This window comes from Papaver somniferum, unplaced genomic scaffold, assembly GCF_003573695.1.
Source record: "Papaver somniferum cultivar HN1 unplaced genomic scaffold, ASM357369v1 unplaced-scaffold_19, whole genome shotgun sequence".
Lineage (NCBI taxonomy): Eukaryota > Viridiplantae > Streptophyta > Magnoliopsida > Ranunculales > Papaveraceae > Papaver > Papaver somniferum.
Window position 1 is genome coordinate 5,842,303 of NW_020628818.1, and position 15,393 is coordinate 5,857,695.

Here is a 15,393-nt window from a genome sequence, read left to right on the forward strand (position 1 = left end):
TAGTCGTCCTTCGTGTATTAAGATAGCTGAAACGGAGGCACCCTATGAACTGAAACCTGGGACCTTACAGATGATCCCAATCTTTTTAGGGAAAGAAAATGAAAACCCTTATTACCATGTTAGGGATTTTGAGGAAATTTGTAGTACTCTAAGAATTAGAGGCTTAGATGATGATGCTTTGAAACTTAGGGTATTCCCATTTTCCCTGAAAGATACGACCAAGTCGTGGCTGTATAGTTTGGACTCCGAGTCAATTGAGACATATGAACAACTTACATCTGCCTTTTTCAATAAGTTTTTCCCTATGCACAAAACATCGTCTATTAGGACGCAAATATGCACATTTTCACAACAAGAGGGAGAATATTTATATAGGTATTTGGAAAGGTTCAATGATTTATTATCCCAGTGTCCTCATCATGGTTTAGAAAAGGTTAGGCTAGTTCGGATCCTTTATGAAGGTTTAGATTATTCCACAACGACCATGGTTGAGTCTCTATGCACTGGTGGATTTGAAAACCAAACTGTTGATGCGGCGATGGAATTTTTTAATGAAATCGCCGAAAAAACCCAACAATGGGAAAATAGTAGGGCACCCCAGAAAACAATTCTTTTAAGTAGAGGAAACGTTAATAGGGTAGAAGGAGACTATGAATCAGATGCCAAAATTGCTGCTATAGCAAAAAGGTTAGAAGCCTTAGAAGTGGGCCAGACTAGTGGTAGAGTGGAGCCTTTTTGGTAAGTCCTGAATATTGAAGAGCAGGCCAATGCTCTTTATAATAACACTAGATTTGATAACCGTCAAAAGATTGTTCAGAAACCTATAATCCTGGTTGGAGAAACCATCCGAACCTTTCATGGTCTAAGGGCCAAAGTCAAGGTCAGTTTAGTAATTCTAATGCTCCCCCAGGTTTTGGCTATACTAAGAATCCTTCAGGACTAGCTCAGTTTCAGAATCAGCCAGATAATAAAATCCTAAGTTTAAAGGAATCTCTCGCCTTGTTAACTACGCAAACTGCAAAATTTCAGTTATCCGTAGAACAGAGTCTACAAGCTAGTAACAGGATAGGACAAGAAAATAGTCAGGCTATTTCCGAGTTAAAAACCCATGTTGGTCTGATAAGTGATTCTTTGAGAGAAAAAGGTAAGTTTCCTAGTCAAACACAACCCAACCCTAGAGGAGTTCATGAATTAGGTGCAAAACCATCGAATCAATTGAATGTTGTTAGATCCCTTAGAAGTGGTAGAGTTGTAGACAATAAGGTAACCATGCCTGATAGTGAACATACTGTAGTTCACCCCTCAGGATCTCACCTCTCAGGACCAGTAGCTGAAGAGACTGATAAAGTTTCTGATGATGTGAATTCGGTTCCTGAAAGGTCTAATTTTATGCCTAGAGCCCCATTTCCTCAGCTATTAGTACCAACAAAGAAGGAATCGAACTTTAATGACATAGTGGAGGTTTTTAAGCAAGATACCATAAACCTTTCCTTATTAGATGAAATTAGGCAAATTCCTGCTTATTCCAAGTTCCTTAAGGATATGCGTATGCGAAAGCGAAAACTTAGCATCCATAAGAAAGCCTTTTTAGCTAGTCATGTAAGTTTAATCATTCAGAACACCACAACTCCAAAGTACAAAGACCCAGGTTCTCCTACCATTGCTTGCACAATAGGTAACTTCCGGGTAGAAAAAGCTTTACTTGACTTAGGAGCCAGTGTGAGCTTACTGCCATTGCATGTATACTTACAATTAGGACTTGGTGAAATGAAACCTACTCAGATGACACTGCAGTTAGCTGATTGATAGGCACATTTTTGTGTCTTATATAATCTCAATTGTATATATTATTAGTGCTCGATTTTATATTTATTATAGCTTTTTATGCCCCTGTAGGTATTCTTGGAGAAATAAGCTTTTGCGGCGAAATTGGCTAAAAAAATGGTTTTTGCGTCCGTGGGAGAAAACTACTATACGAACTCTCACTTTGGATAAGGGGTAACCTAATTACTAAGGGGTGACCCATTTCCAGGCATCTGCTAAAGGGAGACCGGAACTGGATAAGGGGAGGTCATCTTCATAATTCAAATACAAGTTTTGGCGGGAAAATGCATGCAGCGAGGAGCATATTTGGAGATCGAATTTCTATGAGATTTTAGGAGATTCAATGGCTGTATTTGGTACGTATGGACTCTACAAGACTCAACAGGTCTGTTACAATCGATTGGACCCAACCAATTGGGCTGGAATGGCTGGGAGAAGTGATCAAAGTCCAAACAGGACACGTACGCTTCTGTTGAGTTTGAAGATTTTGTGAGGAATATTTGGGAGAGTTTCACGCTAGTGATTGTTGTACTTGGTCCTGTTCAAGTCTTGATAAGAGTTTGGTGGCAAGTTTATAGCTAACAAACGCGTACAGGGAGATCACAAGAGATATATTCTCTCAACAACGCAGAGAAGAAAAAAAAAAGTCGCGGATTCAGTAGAGATTTTTCGGGATTAGAGGACTATATAAGAGTTGGTTCAAGTCATAAAGAGGGTTAGAAAGTTTTAGAAACCCTAAGGAGAGAGTTGGCAGTTCACGAGAGACGAGAAGAAGAAGTTACAGGAGGTATTGTTGTTGCTGCTGCTGCTGCTCGAGGAGGAAGAAGAAGACGAAGAACAGACTCGCAGAGTCCGTCGTTCTTCGACAGTCTTAAAAGCAGAACAAGTATCGTTCTTATACAGCAGTAAAGGCTTATCGTTTACAGCAGTCTCAAAAACACTTACCCCTTTGTAACAGTGACGCTGTAACACTTCTACAGCGTTGCTAATTCCTGTTTCATCTTATATACATCAATAAAAACACCTATTTTAGCCATGAATACATCTTGTGAGTGTGTTTTTGGGATGAGGAGCTAAACCCAATCCCAGGGGTGATGGAGGAAGCCATTCTTCCAAAAGTTATGTGGTAAAATTCATTTAAATTTATTTATGCAATCCTTTTATGATTAATTGCACCGAATGAAAATTGAATAAATGATTTTTATTAATTAATTGTGTTTTCTCTTGATGAAATATGCTTGGTTTATTGCTTTTGATATTTCATGCTTGCGATTAACAATGGATGTTTTGAAAATCTGATTTAGGCAATGATTAGAATCACAATTGTTTTTGATTTGAATTATAACGTCTAGAATTGCATGATAATAATTATTATTGAATCACATGAATTTTGGTGAATGGTGAAATCTTAACCACTGGTCTTTCCATAATATTTACATCACCTTTGAATTTAATTTGTTTTATCTTTAATTTTTTATTAAGTTTAAAAATTATTTCCTTCACAAGTCTGAAAAGAACCCAGTTTTTACCACAACTACAACATCATTTGAAAAATCATCAAATTTTTGGCGCCGCCGACGCGGATTTATGTTTAGGTAGCATTTTTTTTTTTAGATTTATTTTTTATTTTTTTTATTATTTTTATTTGTTCCTCTTTACGTATCTTTGGGTGTGTCTTTGATTTGCAGGTTTGAAGTTGGATACTAAGGACTTGGAACAAAGCTTAAAGCTAAAAGAGAAGAAAAAGAAGACAATTTTTGTTTTAGGATTTAGTTTTATTATTATTTTTTTTTTATTTTTTTTTAGAATTGTATTAGGAAATATTTTGTAATTTACTTTTTCTTTTGCACTTTATTTTTGTGGACTGTGGACTTTAAACTTTGGACATTTTTATTTTTTTTTATACCCTATGGAAGGGATCCTTAAATACAAACTGTTTGCAGGGAAGGACGACGATTACAATATCGTCTCGGCCCCTCGGGTTCGTACATGACATAGGAGTCGTGGCCCGAGTCGACTACAACGGTTCATCCCCCGTCTGGTACGGGAGGTAAGTCCAATCGAAACACTCGCGAATCTCCTGTAAGCGAGTTACTGTATTCCTTAAGGTGATAATTGTTTGAGGACGAACCGACTGTTTTTAAATTCCTAGTAAAGGGCAAGGCCTGGCCAATACAAGATAAGGGTTCGGATTTCATCACCGCTCCCTTCTTGCCCGCCTTAGGAAAACGAAACCTAACGCGAACCCAAGCTTTAAAATCTGATTAGAAAGAGACCTATAGGGTATCGAGCTTGTTAGGAAAAATTTTCGAAGGATATTGGTTACCTTTTAAGCAATCTCGAAGTTCATAATGGTTTCTGTGAGTTGAATGCGTGACTGCGCCGCCTTGTGATAGCGGTGAGGCCTTGGGTATCAAAGCTCCACTGAGCTTCCCTCGCCTCAATTCAACTTACTTTGATTCGGATTGATTCCAGAGGGGTTTGCTTAAACTGTAACGAATTCCCCTTCGAGAGATAGAAGCTAGTCTAGAAACAATCTAAGTGGAGCCATCATGCTTTTTGTTTGCTAGATTCTATAGGTTTGATTTGGTCGAGTCAGCCTTGTTTGTGATTGTGTAGAATTCCCTTGCAATTAAGAATGTCGAACTGGTATGATAGAAGCCAATACAATGAATATCGACCTGAATTTGAATATGGACATCATCAGTATTATGACCATAGTGAGAATAGTGGCTGGGGACGCCAACCTTTTCAAGGTTATGGTTCATACCATGGTGAGCCCAATTACTATCCACACGTGCATCAGTCATACGAGCAAGAAGATTATAGTACTAGTTCTTCGTCTCTAGAGGATACAATCAAACTATTGAAAAGTAGTCCTTATTATGATCCTTCAGTTCCTATTCCTTCTCTAGAAGAACTCTCAGGAATTTAGCTGAGTCATCACGTCAGTTAGCTGAATCGACGTATAAATTAGATGAGGTGAATAATGTAGTTATGGACGAAAGAACTGCAACAACAACTGAATCTGTAGAAGATATCCTCAATAGATTAACTCAAAACTTAGATCCTACACTAAGGGAACTTTCTTTGGAAGAGACCCTTGAGAGGATAGCTGAGTCGACACGTAGACTTGAGTTAGAGACGAACGAAAGTATTGCTCGAAATAACTTGAATTGCCAATATAGTGTATCCAATAATACCCTTGAGAATGAGATAGTTTTTCACATAATCAAGATAACGAGGTTATAATTGGTAAAACTACTTATTTAGATAAGGTTCAATCATCTTCGTACTATTTGATGAGGATGTAGGATAGTAGTGATGAAGAATCTGAAATATGTAGGCATAGTGATCAGGAATCTAGTAATCCAATTGAGCTTTATAGTGATTATATTATTTCTACTTCAAATCCAAATAATTTTTATGATTATTCACCTATTCAAGAGGACGAGGATTTGATTAGGAATACCACCGTTTTAGACGATGTAGTATTTCCTTTTGATTACGAAGCCGATAGTGGTTTAGAGGAACGGGTTTATTCTGAAAATGTTGTTTTAGGTCTAGCGACTTAGAAACAATAGTCTTGGAAGAAGAAGATAGACCCGTAGAGATGAGTAAAGATGCACTACCTGATAATAACTTAGAAGAATCTCTTGAATATTTAAGGACTCTGAAGATACGGAAATTCAAGAAATAATTAGAGGTCTATCTAGAGACACTGAAAACTCTAAGTTTGGGGGTGATTATCACTTTCCTAGTGCTTTACCTTTAACTCTCAGAAAGTCCCCTCACATAGGACTTGATATCCATGCCTCAACCATCTTACAAGATTATCTTCATACTAGGTTTCCCGAACCTAATGATGTCCTGAAAAAAGTTCAGTCGTTAGAAACCCATCCTCTGGTTGATGTGGTTTGCCCAGGCTATGATACCCAGATTGACTTTGTTTTCCCACCAAATAGTTTTCTTCCAATTGTGGGAACGTATAGATTTCCAATGTGTCACTTATTACGTTCTGAGACTAAGCCTAAGTACTTTAGGAAATTAGAATCGACACATTTGCTTCAGAATGACCACTACTCTGACTGTGGTCAACTATGTAAGTCATACCTAATTGACTTAGAGGATCCTAAATTATTTAGGTTATTTTGTGATTCCAGGTTCTTATCTGAGTTTTTCCAGACTCTAGGACCTAATAATTTGGATCCTACCTATGAGGAAATGCATCCGAGGAAAATAGTCTATTTAGACCCCTTCATAGAACCTGAACCTGAACCGCAATTAGCGATAGTTATCCAGAAACTAGGTAAGGGCATGCTAGTCTTGTACATTTTCTTGGTTCACTGCAGTTTTCTTTTGTCAGCTCTTTTTGGTTATAGAGACCCACAGTTATTCCGGCTACTGTTATACGGTTCGAGTTGACTAATCCTTGCTTAGTCTGGCTGAAGACTTTAAACTTAGCACTTCTTGGGAGGTAACCCAATATTCATGCGACACGGTAATATCTTTCCTTATCTCTTTTGCTTCAAATGGTAACAGTTTCTCCTTGTTCATGCTTTTTTTCATCTTTAGAACATTGAGGACAATGTTAGATTTAAGTTTGGGGGTATGGGAGAAACTTTTTAGTTGCACTTTTGAAACTTCTAGCGTCACATGGTATCCAGTTAGCTAAGTTTACATATTGTTTCTCACCGAAAAGATAGAAATTGGAATGCTACAGATAACAACTTATTGAGACATTAGAGAAAAAGACATTGAGATCCTTGAAATTCAGGAGAGAACTTGTTCTTTTTAGAGGGTAACCGTGATGGACCTAACCATACATGATGGAAAGGCAAGTAGGTCAGGAAATGCCAGAAAGACAAAGCAACCTCACAATGTAGTCTTAGTTACTGTATTGCGACTCTCTCTCAGTAGAAACTTATCATCATCAACAAGCGGAGCGACATCAAAATCTATGAAGAAAGTGAAGACGTTTTAGGTTTAGAAGCAACAATAGAAGAGAATAATTCAAAAATCAAAGTTGAAGTTATAAGAGCAAATGATTTAAGTTGTTAGAATCCATGATACCAAGACATCACAAGTTGCGAAGATCCAAGTTTTGAAAGTCCTTCTCTCATGGCCATGTAAATTTTTGTCTTGTAATTTTTTTTATTTTAGACAAAAAAAAAAGAATGAAAAAAAAATAAAATAAAAATAAAACATCATTACGTTCTTTTTGTTCAATAAGGCCATAGGGAAGAAGAAATTTATAAGTAAAGCAATAAATCGAAGAGAAGAGTTAATTGTCAAGGTTCTATGAGGTTCGAGAGTTTATCATCAACAGTTGAAGACCGAAGAAGGCGTTGTTTCTACTGGGCACTGTGAGAGAGTCGAAGAAAGATGCATTTTGGTTGCTTTGTTAGTCTGCTTTCAATCTGGCACAAGATCTTTCTAGCATTGGTTTAACTCATCACACGTAATTAGTCCAGCTGTATAGCAGATGTCCCTCTCATTTTTATCTCTCTCCTAATCTTATCCAGCTGTAAAGCAGCGGACGCATCTTACAATGTTTATCTAGCTGTATAGCGGATATCTCTTTATCTAGCAGTCGTGTGGATGTGTCTCCCCTTTTCTTCAGTTAGCATTAGAGCTGACACCTTTAATTTCTCTGGAATTCTAGTTACTTGGAGATAGGTTGAGAATATGTATGTCCTCATAGCTCTTTGGATACTTATGACCAATTAGGAGTAAAGGTTTTGTGGGTATATCTCTGGTAAGCCCTCCCGAGACTTTAACTCGGCCACTAGGGACATCTAGGGGTTTAAAGGCTTATTGCATATGCTAAATGCAATCGACGATGCCTGCGACAGTGAGTTAGTATTTTATTTTCTATTTGGTTTGCTCGAGGACTAGCAAATAATAAGTTTGGGGGTATTTGATAGGAACATTTTTGTGTCTTATATAATCTCAACTGTATATATTATTAGCGCTCGATTTTATATTTATTATGGCTTTTTATGTCCCTGTAGGTATTCTTGGAGAAATAAGCTTTTGCGGCGAAATTGGCTAAAAAAATGGTTTTTGCGTCCATGGGAGAAAACTACTATACGAACTCTCACTTTGGATAAGGGGTAACCTAATTACTAAGGGGTGACCCATTTCCAGGCATCTGCTAAAGGGAGACCGGAACTGGATAAGGGGAGGTCATCTTCATAATTCAAATACAAGTTTTGGAGGGAAAATGCATGCAGCGAGGAGCATATTTGGAGATCGAATTTCTACGTGATTTTAGGAGATTCAATGGCTGTATTTGGTACGTATGGACTCTACAAGACTCAACAGGTCTGTTACAATCGATTGGACCCAACCAATTGGGCTGGAATGGCTGGGAGAAGTGATCAAAGTCCAAACAGGACACGTACGCTTCTGTTGAGTTTGAAGATTTTGTGAGGAATATTTGGGAGAGTTTCACGCTAGTGATTGTTGTACTTGGTCCTGTTCAAGTCTTGATAAGAGTTTGGTGGCAAGTTTATAGCTAACAAACGCGTACAGGGAGATCACAAGAGATATATTCTCTCAACAACGCAGAGAAGAAAAAAAAAGGCGCGGATTCAGTAGAGATTTTTCGGGATTAGAGGACTATATAAGAGTTGGTTCAAGTCATAAAGAGGGTTAGAAAGTTTTAGAAACCCTTAGGAGAGAGTTGGGAGTTCACGAGAGACGAGAAGAAGAAGTTACAGGAGGTATTGTTGCTGCTGCTGCTGCTCGAGGAGGAAGAAGAAGACGAAGAACAAACTCGCAGAGTCCGTCGTTCTTCGACAGTCTTAAAAGCAGAACAAGTATCGTTCTTATACAGCAGTAAAGTCTTATCGTTTACAGCAGTCTCAAAAACACTTACCCCTTTGTAACAGTGACGCTGTAACACTTCTACAGCGTTGCTAATTCCTGTTTCATCTTATATACATCAATAAAAACACCTATTTTAGCCATGAATACATCTTGTGAGTGTGTTTTTGGGATGAGGAGCTAAACCCAATCCCAAGGGTGATGGAGGAAGCCATTCTTCCAAAAGTTATGTGGTAAAATTCATTTAAATTTATTTATGCAATCCTTTTATGATTAATTGCACCGAATGAAAATTGAATAAATGATTTTTATTAATTAATTGTGTTTTCTCTTGATGAAATATGCTTGTGTTATTGCTTTTGATATTTCATGCTTGCGATTAACAATGGATGTTTTGAAAATCTGATTTAGGCAATGATTAGAATCACAATTGTTTTTGAGTTGAATTATAACGTCTAGAATTGCATGATAATAATTATTATTGAATCACATGAATTTTGGTGAATGGTGAAATCCTAACCCCTGGTCTTTCCATAATATTTACATCACCTTTGAATTTAATTTGTTTTATCTTTAATTTTTTATTAAGTCTAAAAATTATTTCCTTCACAAGTCTGAAAAGAACCCAGTTTTTACCACAACTACAACATCATTTGAAAAATCATCAAATTTTTGGCGCCGCCGACGCGGATTTATGTTTAGGTAGCATTTTTTTTATTTTTTTTATTTGTTCCTCTTTACGTATCTTTGGGTGTGTCTTTGATTTGCAGGTTTGAAGTTGGATACTAAGGACTTGGAACAAAGCTTAAAGCTAAAAGAGAAGAAAAAGAAGACAATTTTTGTTTTAGGATTTAGTTTTATTATTATTTTTTTTTTAATTTTTTTTTTTTAGAATTGTATTATGAAATATTTTGTAATTTACTTTTTCTTTTGCACTTTATTTTTGTGGACTGTGGACTTTAAACTTTGAACATTTTTATTTCTATTTTTATACCCTATGGAAGGGATCCTTAAATAAAAACTGTTTGCAGGGAAGGACGACGATTACAATATCGTCTCGGGTTCGTACATGACATAGGAGTCGTGGCCCGAGTCGACTACAACGGTTCATCCCCCGTCTGGTACGGGAGGTAAGTTCAATCGAAACACTCGCGAATCTCATGTAAGCGAGTTACTGTATTCCTTAAGGTGATAATTATTTGAGGACGAACCGGACTGTTTTTAAATTCCTAGTAAAGGGCAAGGCCTGGCCAACACAAGATAAGGGTTCGGATTTCATCACCGCTCCCTTCTTGCCCGCCGTAGGAAAACGAAACCTAACGTGAACCCAAGCTTTAAAATCTGATTATAAAGAGACCTATAGGGTATCGAGCTTGTTAGGAAATTTTTTCGAAGGATATTGGTTACCTTTTAAGCAATCTCGAAGTTCATAATGGTTTCTGTGAGTTGAATGCGTGACTGCGCCGCCTTGTGATAGCGGTGAGGCCTTGGGTATGAAAGCTCCACTGAGCTTCCCTCGCCTCAATTCAACTTACTTTGATTCGGATTGATTCCAGTGGGGTTTGCTTAAACTGTAACGAATTCCCCTTCGAGAGATAGAAGCTAGTCTAGAAACAATCTAAGTGGAGCCATCATGCTTTTTGTTTGCTAGATTCTATAGGTTTGATTTAGTCGAGTCAGCCTTGTTTGTGATTGTGTAGAATTCCCTTGCAATTAAGAATGTCGAACTGGTATGATAGAAGCCAATACAATGAATATCGACCTGAATTTGAATATGGACATCATCAGTATTATGACCATAGTGAGAATAGTGGCTGGGGACGCCAACCTTTTCAAGGTTATGGTTCATACCATGGTGAGCCCAATTACTATCCACACGTGCATCAGTCATACGAGCAAGAAGATTATAGTACTAGTTCTTCGTCTCTAGAGGATACAATCAAACTATTGAAAAGTAGTCCTTATTATGATCCTTCAGTTCATATTCCTTCTCTAGAAGATACTCTCAGGAATTTAGCTGAGTCATCACGTCAGTTAGCTGAATCGACGTATAAACTAGATGAGGTGAATAATGTAGTTATGGACGAAAGAACTGCAACAACAACTGAATCTGTTGAAGATATCCTCAATAGATTAACTCAAAACTTAGATCCTACACTAAGGGAACTTTCTTTGGAAGAGACCCTTGAGAGGATAGCTGAGTCGACACGTAGACTTGAGTTAGAGACGAACGAAAGTATTGCTCGAAATAACTTGAATTGCCAATATAGTGTATCCAATAATACCCTTGAGAATGAAGATAGTTTTTCACACAATCAAGATAACGAGGTTATAATTGGTAAAACTACTTATTTAGATAAGGTTCAATCATCTTCGTACTATTATGATGATGAGGATAGTAGTGATGAAGAATCTGAAATATGTAGGCATAGTGATCAGGAATCTAGTAATCCAATTGAGCTTTATAGTGATTATATTATTTCTACTTCAAATACAAATAATTTTTATGATTATTCACCTATTCAAGAGGAAGAGGATTTGAATTATAACGTCTAGAATTGCATGATAATAATTATTATTGAATCACATGAATTTTGGTGAATGGTGAAATCCTAACCCCTGATCTTTCCATAATATTTACATCACCTTTGAATTTAATTTGTTTTATCTTTAATTTTTTATTAAGTCTAAAAATTATTTCCTTCACAAGTCTGAAAAGAACCCAGTTTTTACCACAACTACAACATCATTTGAAAAATCATCACTGATAGGTCTGTTAAAATCCCTCGAGGTGTTATCGAGGATGTTCTTATTGAGGTCGAAAAGTTTATTTATCCAGTGGATTTCGTGGTCCTAGATACCCAACCTGTCCCTGACCCAGAGAACCAGATACCTGTGATTTAGGTCGCCCATTTTTAGAGACGTCTAATGCGATCATTAACTATCGAAATGGTGTGATGAGTTTATCTTTTGGTAATATGACTATGGAGATGAACATTTTTAATGTCAGTAAGCAACCTCATGAGCTAGATGACACATGTGTTGAAGAGGTGAACATGATAGAAGCCTTAGTTCAGGAGTCATTACCAAACATTTTGTCTGAAGACCCATTAGAAATTTGTCTATCCCATTTTGGTTTAGATTTTGACGACGATAGCACTATTGAACAGGTGAATGCTCTATTAGATTCTACCCCTGTGTTAGACACTGATAGATGGAAAGCTAGGTTTGAACTGTTACCAGTTTCTAAGACTACCCTAATTCCTTCTTTAGAAGAGCCCCCAAAGTTGGACCTTAAACCACTACCCGATACTCTAAATTATGTGTTTTTAGGCCCATCTGAGACTTTACCTGTGATTGTAGCTTCCGATTTGGATAGTGATCAGGAAAGTAGGCTAGTAAATGTACTTCAAGACAATAAGGAAGATTTAGGGTGGACTATAGCAGACATTAAAGGTATAAGTCCTACTGTGTGTATGCATCAGATTCATTTAGAGGAAGACTCCAAACCTTTTAGGGAGATGCAACGTCGACTGAACCCTAACATGAAAGAGGTAGTTCGAAAAGAGGTGCTTAAATTGTTAGATGCGGGTATTATTTACCCAATTTCAGATAGTAAGTGGGTCATCCATGTTCAGGTTGTCCCCAAGAAATCAGGTATCATTGTAGTCCAGAATGATGATAATAAATTAATCCCAACCCGAGTGACCACGGGATGGCGTGTGTGTATTGACTATAGGAAATTGAACAAGGTCACAAGGAAGGATCACTTTCCCCTTACTTTTATCGACCAAATGATAGAGCGATTAGCTGGACATAGTCACTATTGCTTCTTAGATGGCTACTCCGGTTATAATCAGATCGTTATTGCCCCATAAGATCAAGAGAAAACAACTTTTACCTGTCCCTTTGGTACCTTTGCGTATAGACGCATGACTTTCGGGCTATGTAATGCCCCTGCAACTTTTCAGCGTTGTATGATGAGCATATTTTCTGATATGGTAGAACGGTTCTTAGAGGTCTTTATGGATGATTTTTCAGTGTTTGGTTCATCTTTCGATGAGTGCTTGCATCATTTGACATTAGTGTTGACTAGGTGTAAGGAAAAAAATTTAGTGCTTAATTGGGAAAAATGCCATTTCATGGTTAAATCAGGAATTGTGTTAGGGCACATCGTCTCTTCAAAGGGTATAGAGGTAGACAAAGCCAAAGTTGACCTTATTAAGACTTTACAGGTCCCAAAAACCGTAAAAGATATTAGGTCATTCCTAGGGCATGCAGGTTTTTACCGTCGATTCATTAAGGATTTTAGCTTGATTTCTAGACCTCTTTGCAATTTGCTTGCAAAAGATGTTAAGTTTGTCTTTGATGATGCTTGTTTAGAGGCTTTTGAGAAGCTTAAAACTTTACTCACTACTGCCCCGATAGTCCAGGCACCTAACTGGAACCTACCCTTTGAGATTATGTGTGATTCTTCAGATTATGCTATAGGCGTTTTAGGACAACGAGAAAAAATTACTTCATGTGATTTATTATGCTAGCAAAACTCTGAATGATGCCCAAATGAACTACACACTACCGAGAAGGAACTTTTAGCCATCGTGTTTGCCTTGGATAAGTTTAGGTCCTACCTATTAGGTTCTAAGATCATAATCTATACAGATCATGCTGCTTTGAAATACCTTTTATCTAAGAAGGATACCAAACCTAGATTGATTAGATGGATCCTATTGTTACAGGAATTTTCCCCAGACATTAGAGACAAAAAGGGTGCAGAAAATGTAGTAGCAGACCACTTGTCTAGGCTAGTTGTTAGTTCCCCTAGTGATTCCCTTCCTATAAGGGATAGCTTTCCTGATGAACAATTGTTCTCTGTTTCCCAATCACCTTGGTATGCAAATATAGTGAATTATCTTTTGGGTCGAACCCCTCAACATTGGGGTAAAGATCGTTCTAGGTTTTTAGCCGAGGTTAAGCATTTCTTTTGGGATGATCCTTATCTGTTTAAGTATTGTCCGGAACAGATTATTAGGAGATGTGTATCTGAGAGTGACCAGTCTAGTATTATCTCCTTTTTTCATGAACATGCATGTGGGGGTCATTTTAGTGCTAAGAAGACTGCTGCTAAGATTTTGCAGTGTGGATTTTATTGGCCTTCGTTGTTTAAAGATTCCCATAGTCATTGTGTTTCTTGTGAGCGTTGCCAGAAGTTAGGAACCATTTCTCGTAGAAATATGATTCCTTTGAACCCTATTTTAGTGATTGAGGTCTTTGATGTGTGGGGCATTGATTTTATGGGTCCATTTCCTATTTCGTTTGGTTATCTTTATATACTTGTCGTTGTAGACTATGTGTCTAAGTGGGTTGAGGCGGTTCCGTGTAAAACGAATGACCATAGGGTCGTAGTCCAGTTTTTGAAAGAGAATATACTTACACGTTTTGGTACGCCGCGAGCTATAATTAGTGATGGAAGTTCACACTTTTGTAATAGACAGTTTGCTCTTTTAATGAAACAATACGGTATTACCCATAAAGTAGAAACCCCATATCACCCTCAGACTAGTGGTCAGGTAGAGGTTTCCAATAGGGAAATTAAACGTATTCTAGAGAAAATAGTTAATCCAAACAGGAAAGACTGGTCGTGGAGGCTTACTGATGCTTTATGGGCTTACCGAACTGCGTTTAAGACACCCATTGGAATGTCACCTTATCGTTTAGTGTTTGGAAAGGCATGTCACCTGCCTGTTGAGTTAGAGCATCGAGCCTATTGGGCTATTAAGAACTTAAACTTTTCACTTGGCAAGGCAGGAGCTCAAAGAAAGCTCCATCTCAATGAGTTGGACGAGATTCGTAGAGATGCATACGATAGTGCTAAGGAGTATATGAACAAAATGAAACTTGTGCATAATAGGAATATTTTACGAAAGTCATTTTCTCCAGGTCAAAAAGTTCTTCTGTATGACACTCGTTTGCATCTATATTCCGGGAAGTTGCGCTCTCGGTGGACCGGTCCTTTTGTGGTCCGTACTGTTTTTCCTCATGGCTATGTTGAGATTGAGACACCAGATGGTAGTAGTTCTTCGAAGGTTAACGGTCAGCGATTGAAGCCCTTTTTAGAGCCTTTTCCTACAGGTGATGTTGAGGAGGTCCCTCTGGAGGACCCTGTTTACCTTGATTGACCATCGAGGCGATTTTGTATGTTGTATAATATTTTTGTAGGTTTTTGGTTACACTTCACCCAGGTACTATATTTCTGACTTCTCTCTTTACTATTTCCTCATGTTACTTATATTTTTGGTACTGTTCTTTGATTAGAAACATTGAGGACAATGTTAGATTTAAGTTTGGGGGTGGGGTAGAACTTTTTGTTACCTTTTCGTTGCAATAAATAAACTCCAGAGCCTAGAAATTTATCCCTATTAAGGATGGCACTAACCAATCTAAGTGGATGGAAGCATTTTGGTTGTAGGAGTTGAGGAACCAATCTGACTGGATGGCAACATCTAAAGAGTCTATTCATAAAAGCACAGAGCTCAGGTGTTAGAAATAACATGATAGTTTCACCATATCTCGTTGAGTCCTTTTCACTTCTGTTTTTATTTTGTTTTGTTTTTAAACTATGTTTCTCTAAGTGATTAGGTGGGGCTCACGATTCAAGTTGTTACCAATGCTAGGGTGAATTAGAGTGATTGAGATACAAAAAAAAAAAAAAAAGAAGACCAGACCATCAGACCAACT

At 37.6% G+C, this 15,393-nt stretch overlaps 1 pseudogene; it reads right to left on the reverse strand.

Annotated features, from left to right (window-relative positions):
* Positions 1 to 326: 326 nt before the first annotated feature.
* Positions 327 to 426, reverse strand: LOC113339120 (annotated as a pseudogene).
* Between the last annotated feature and the right edge of the window lie 14,967 nt (positions 427 to 15,393).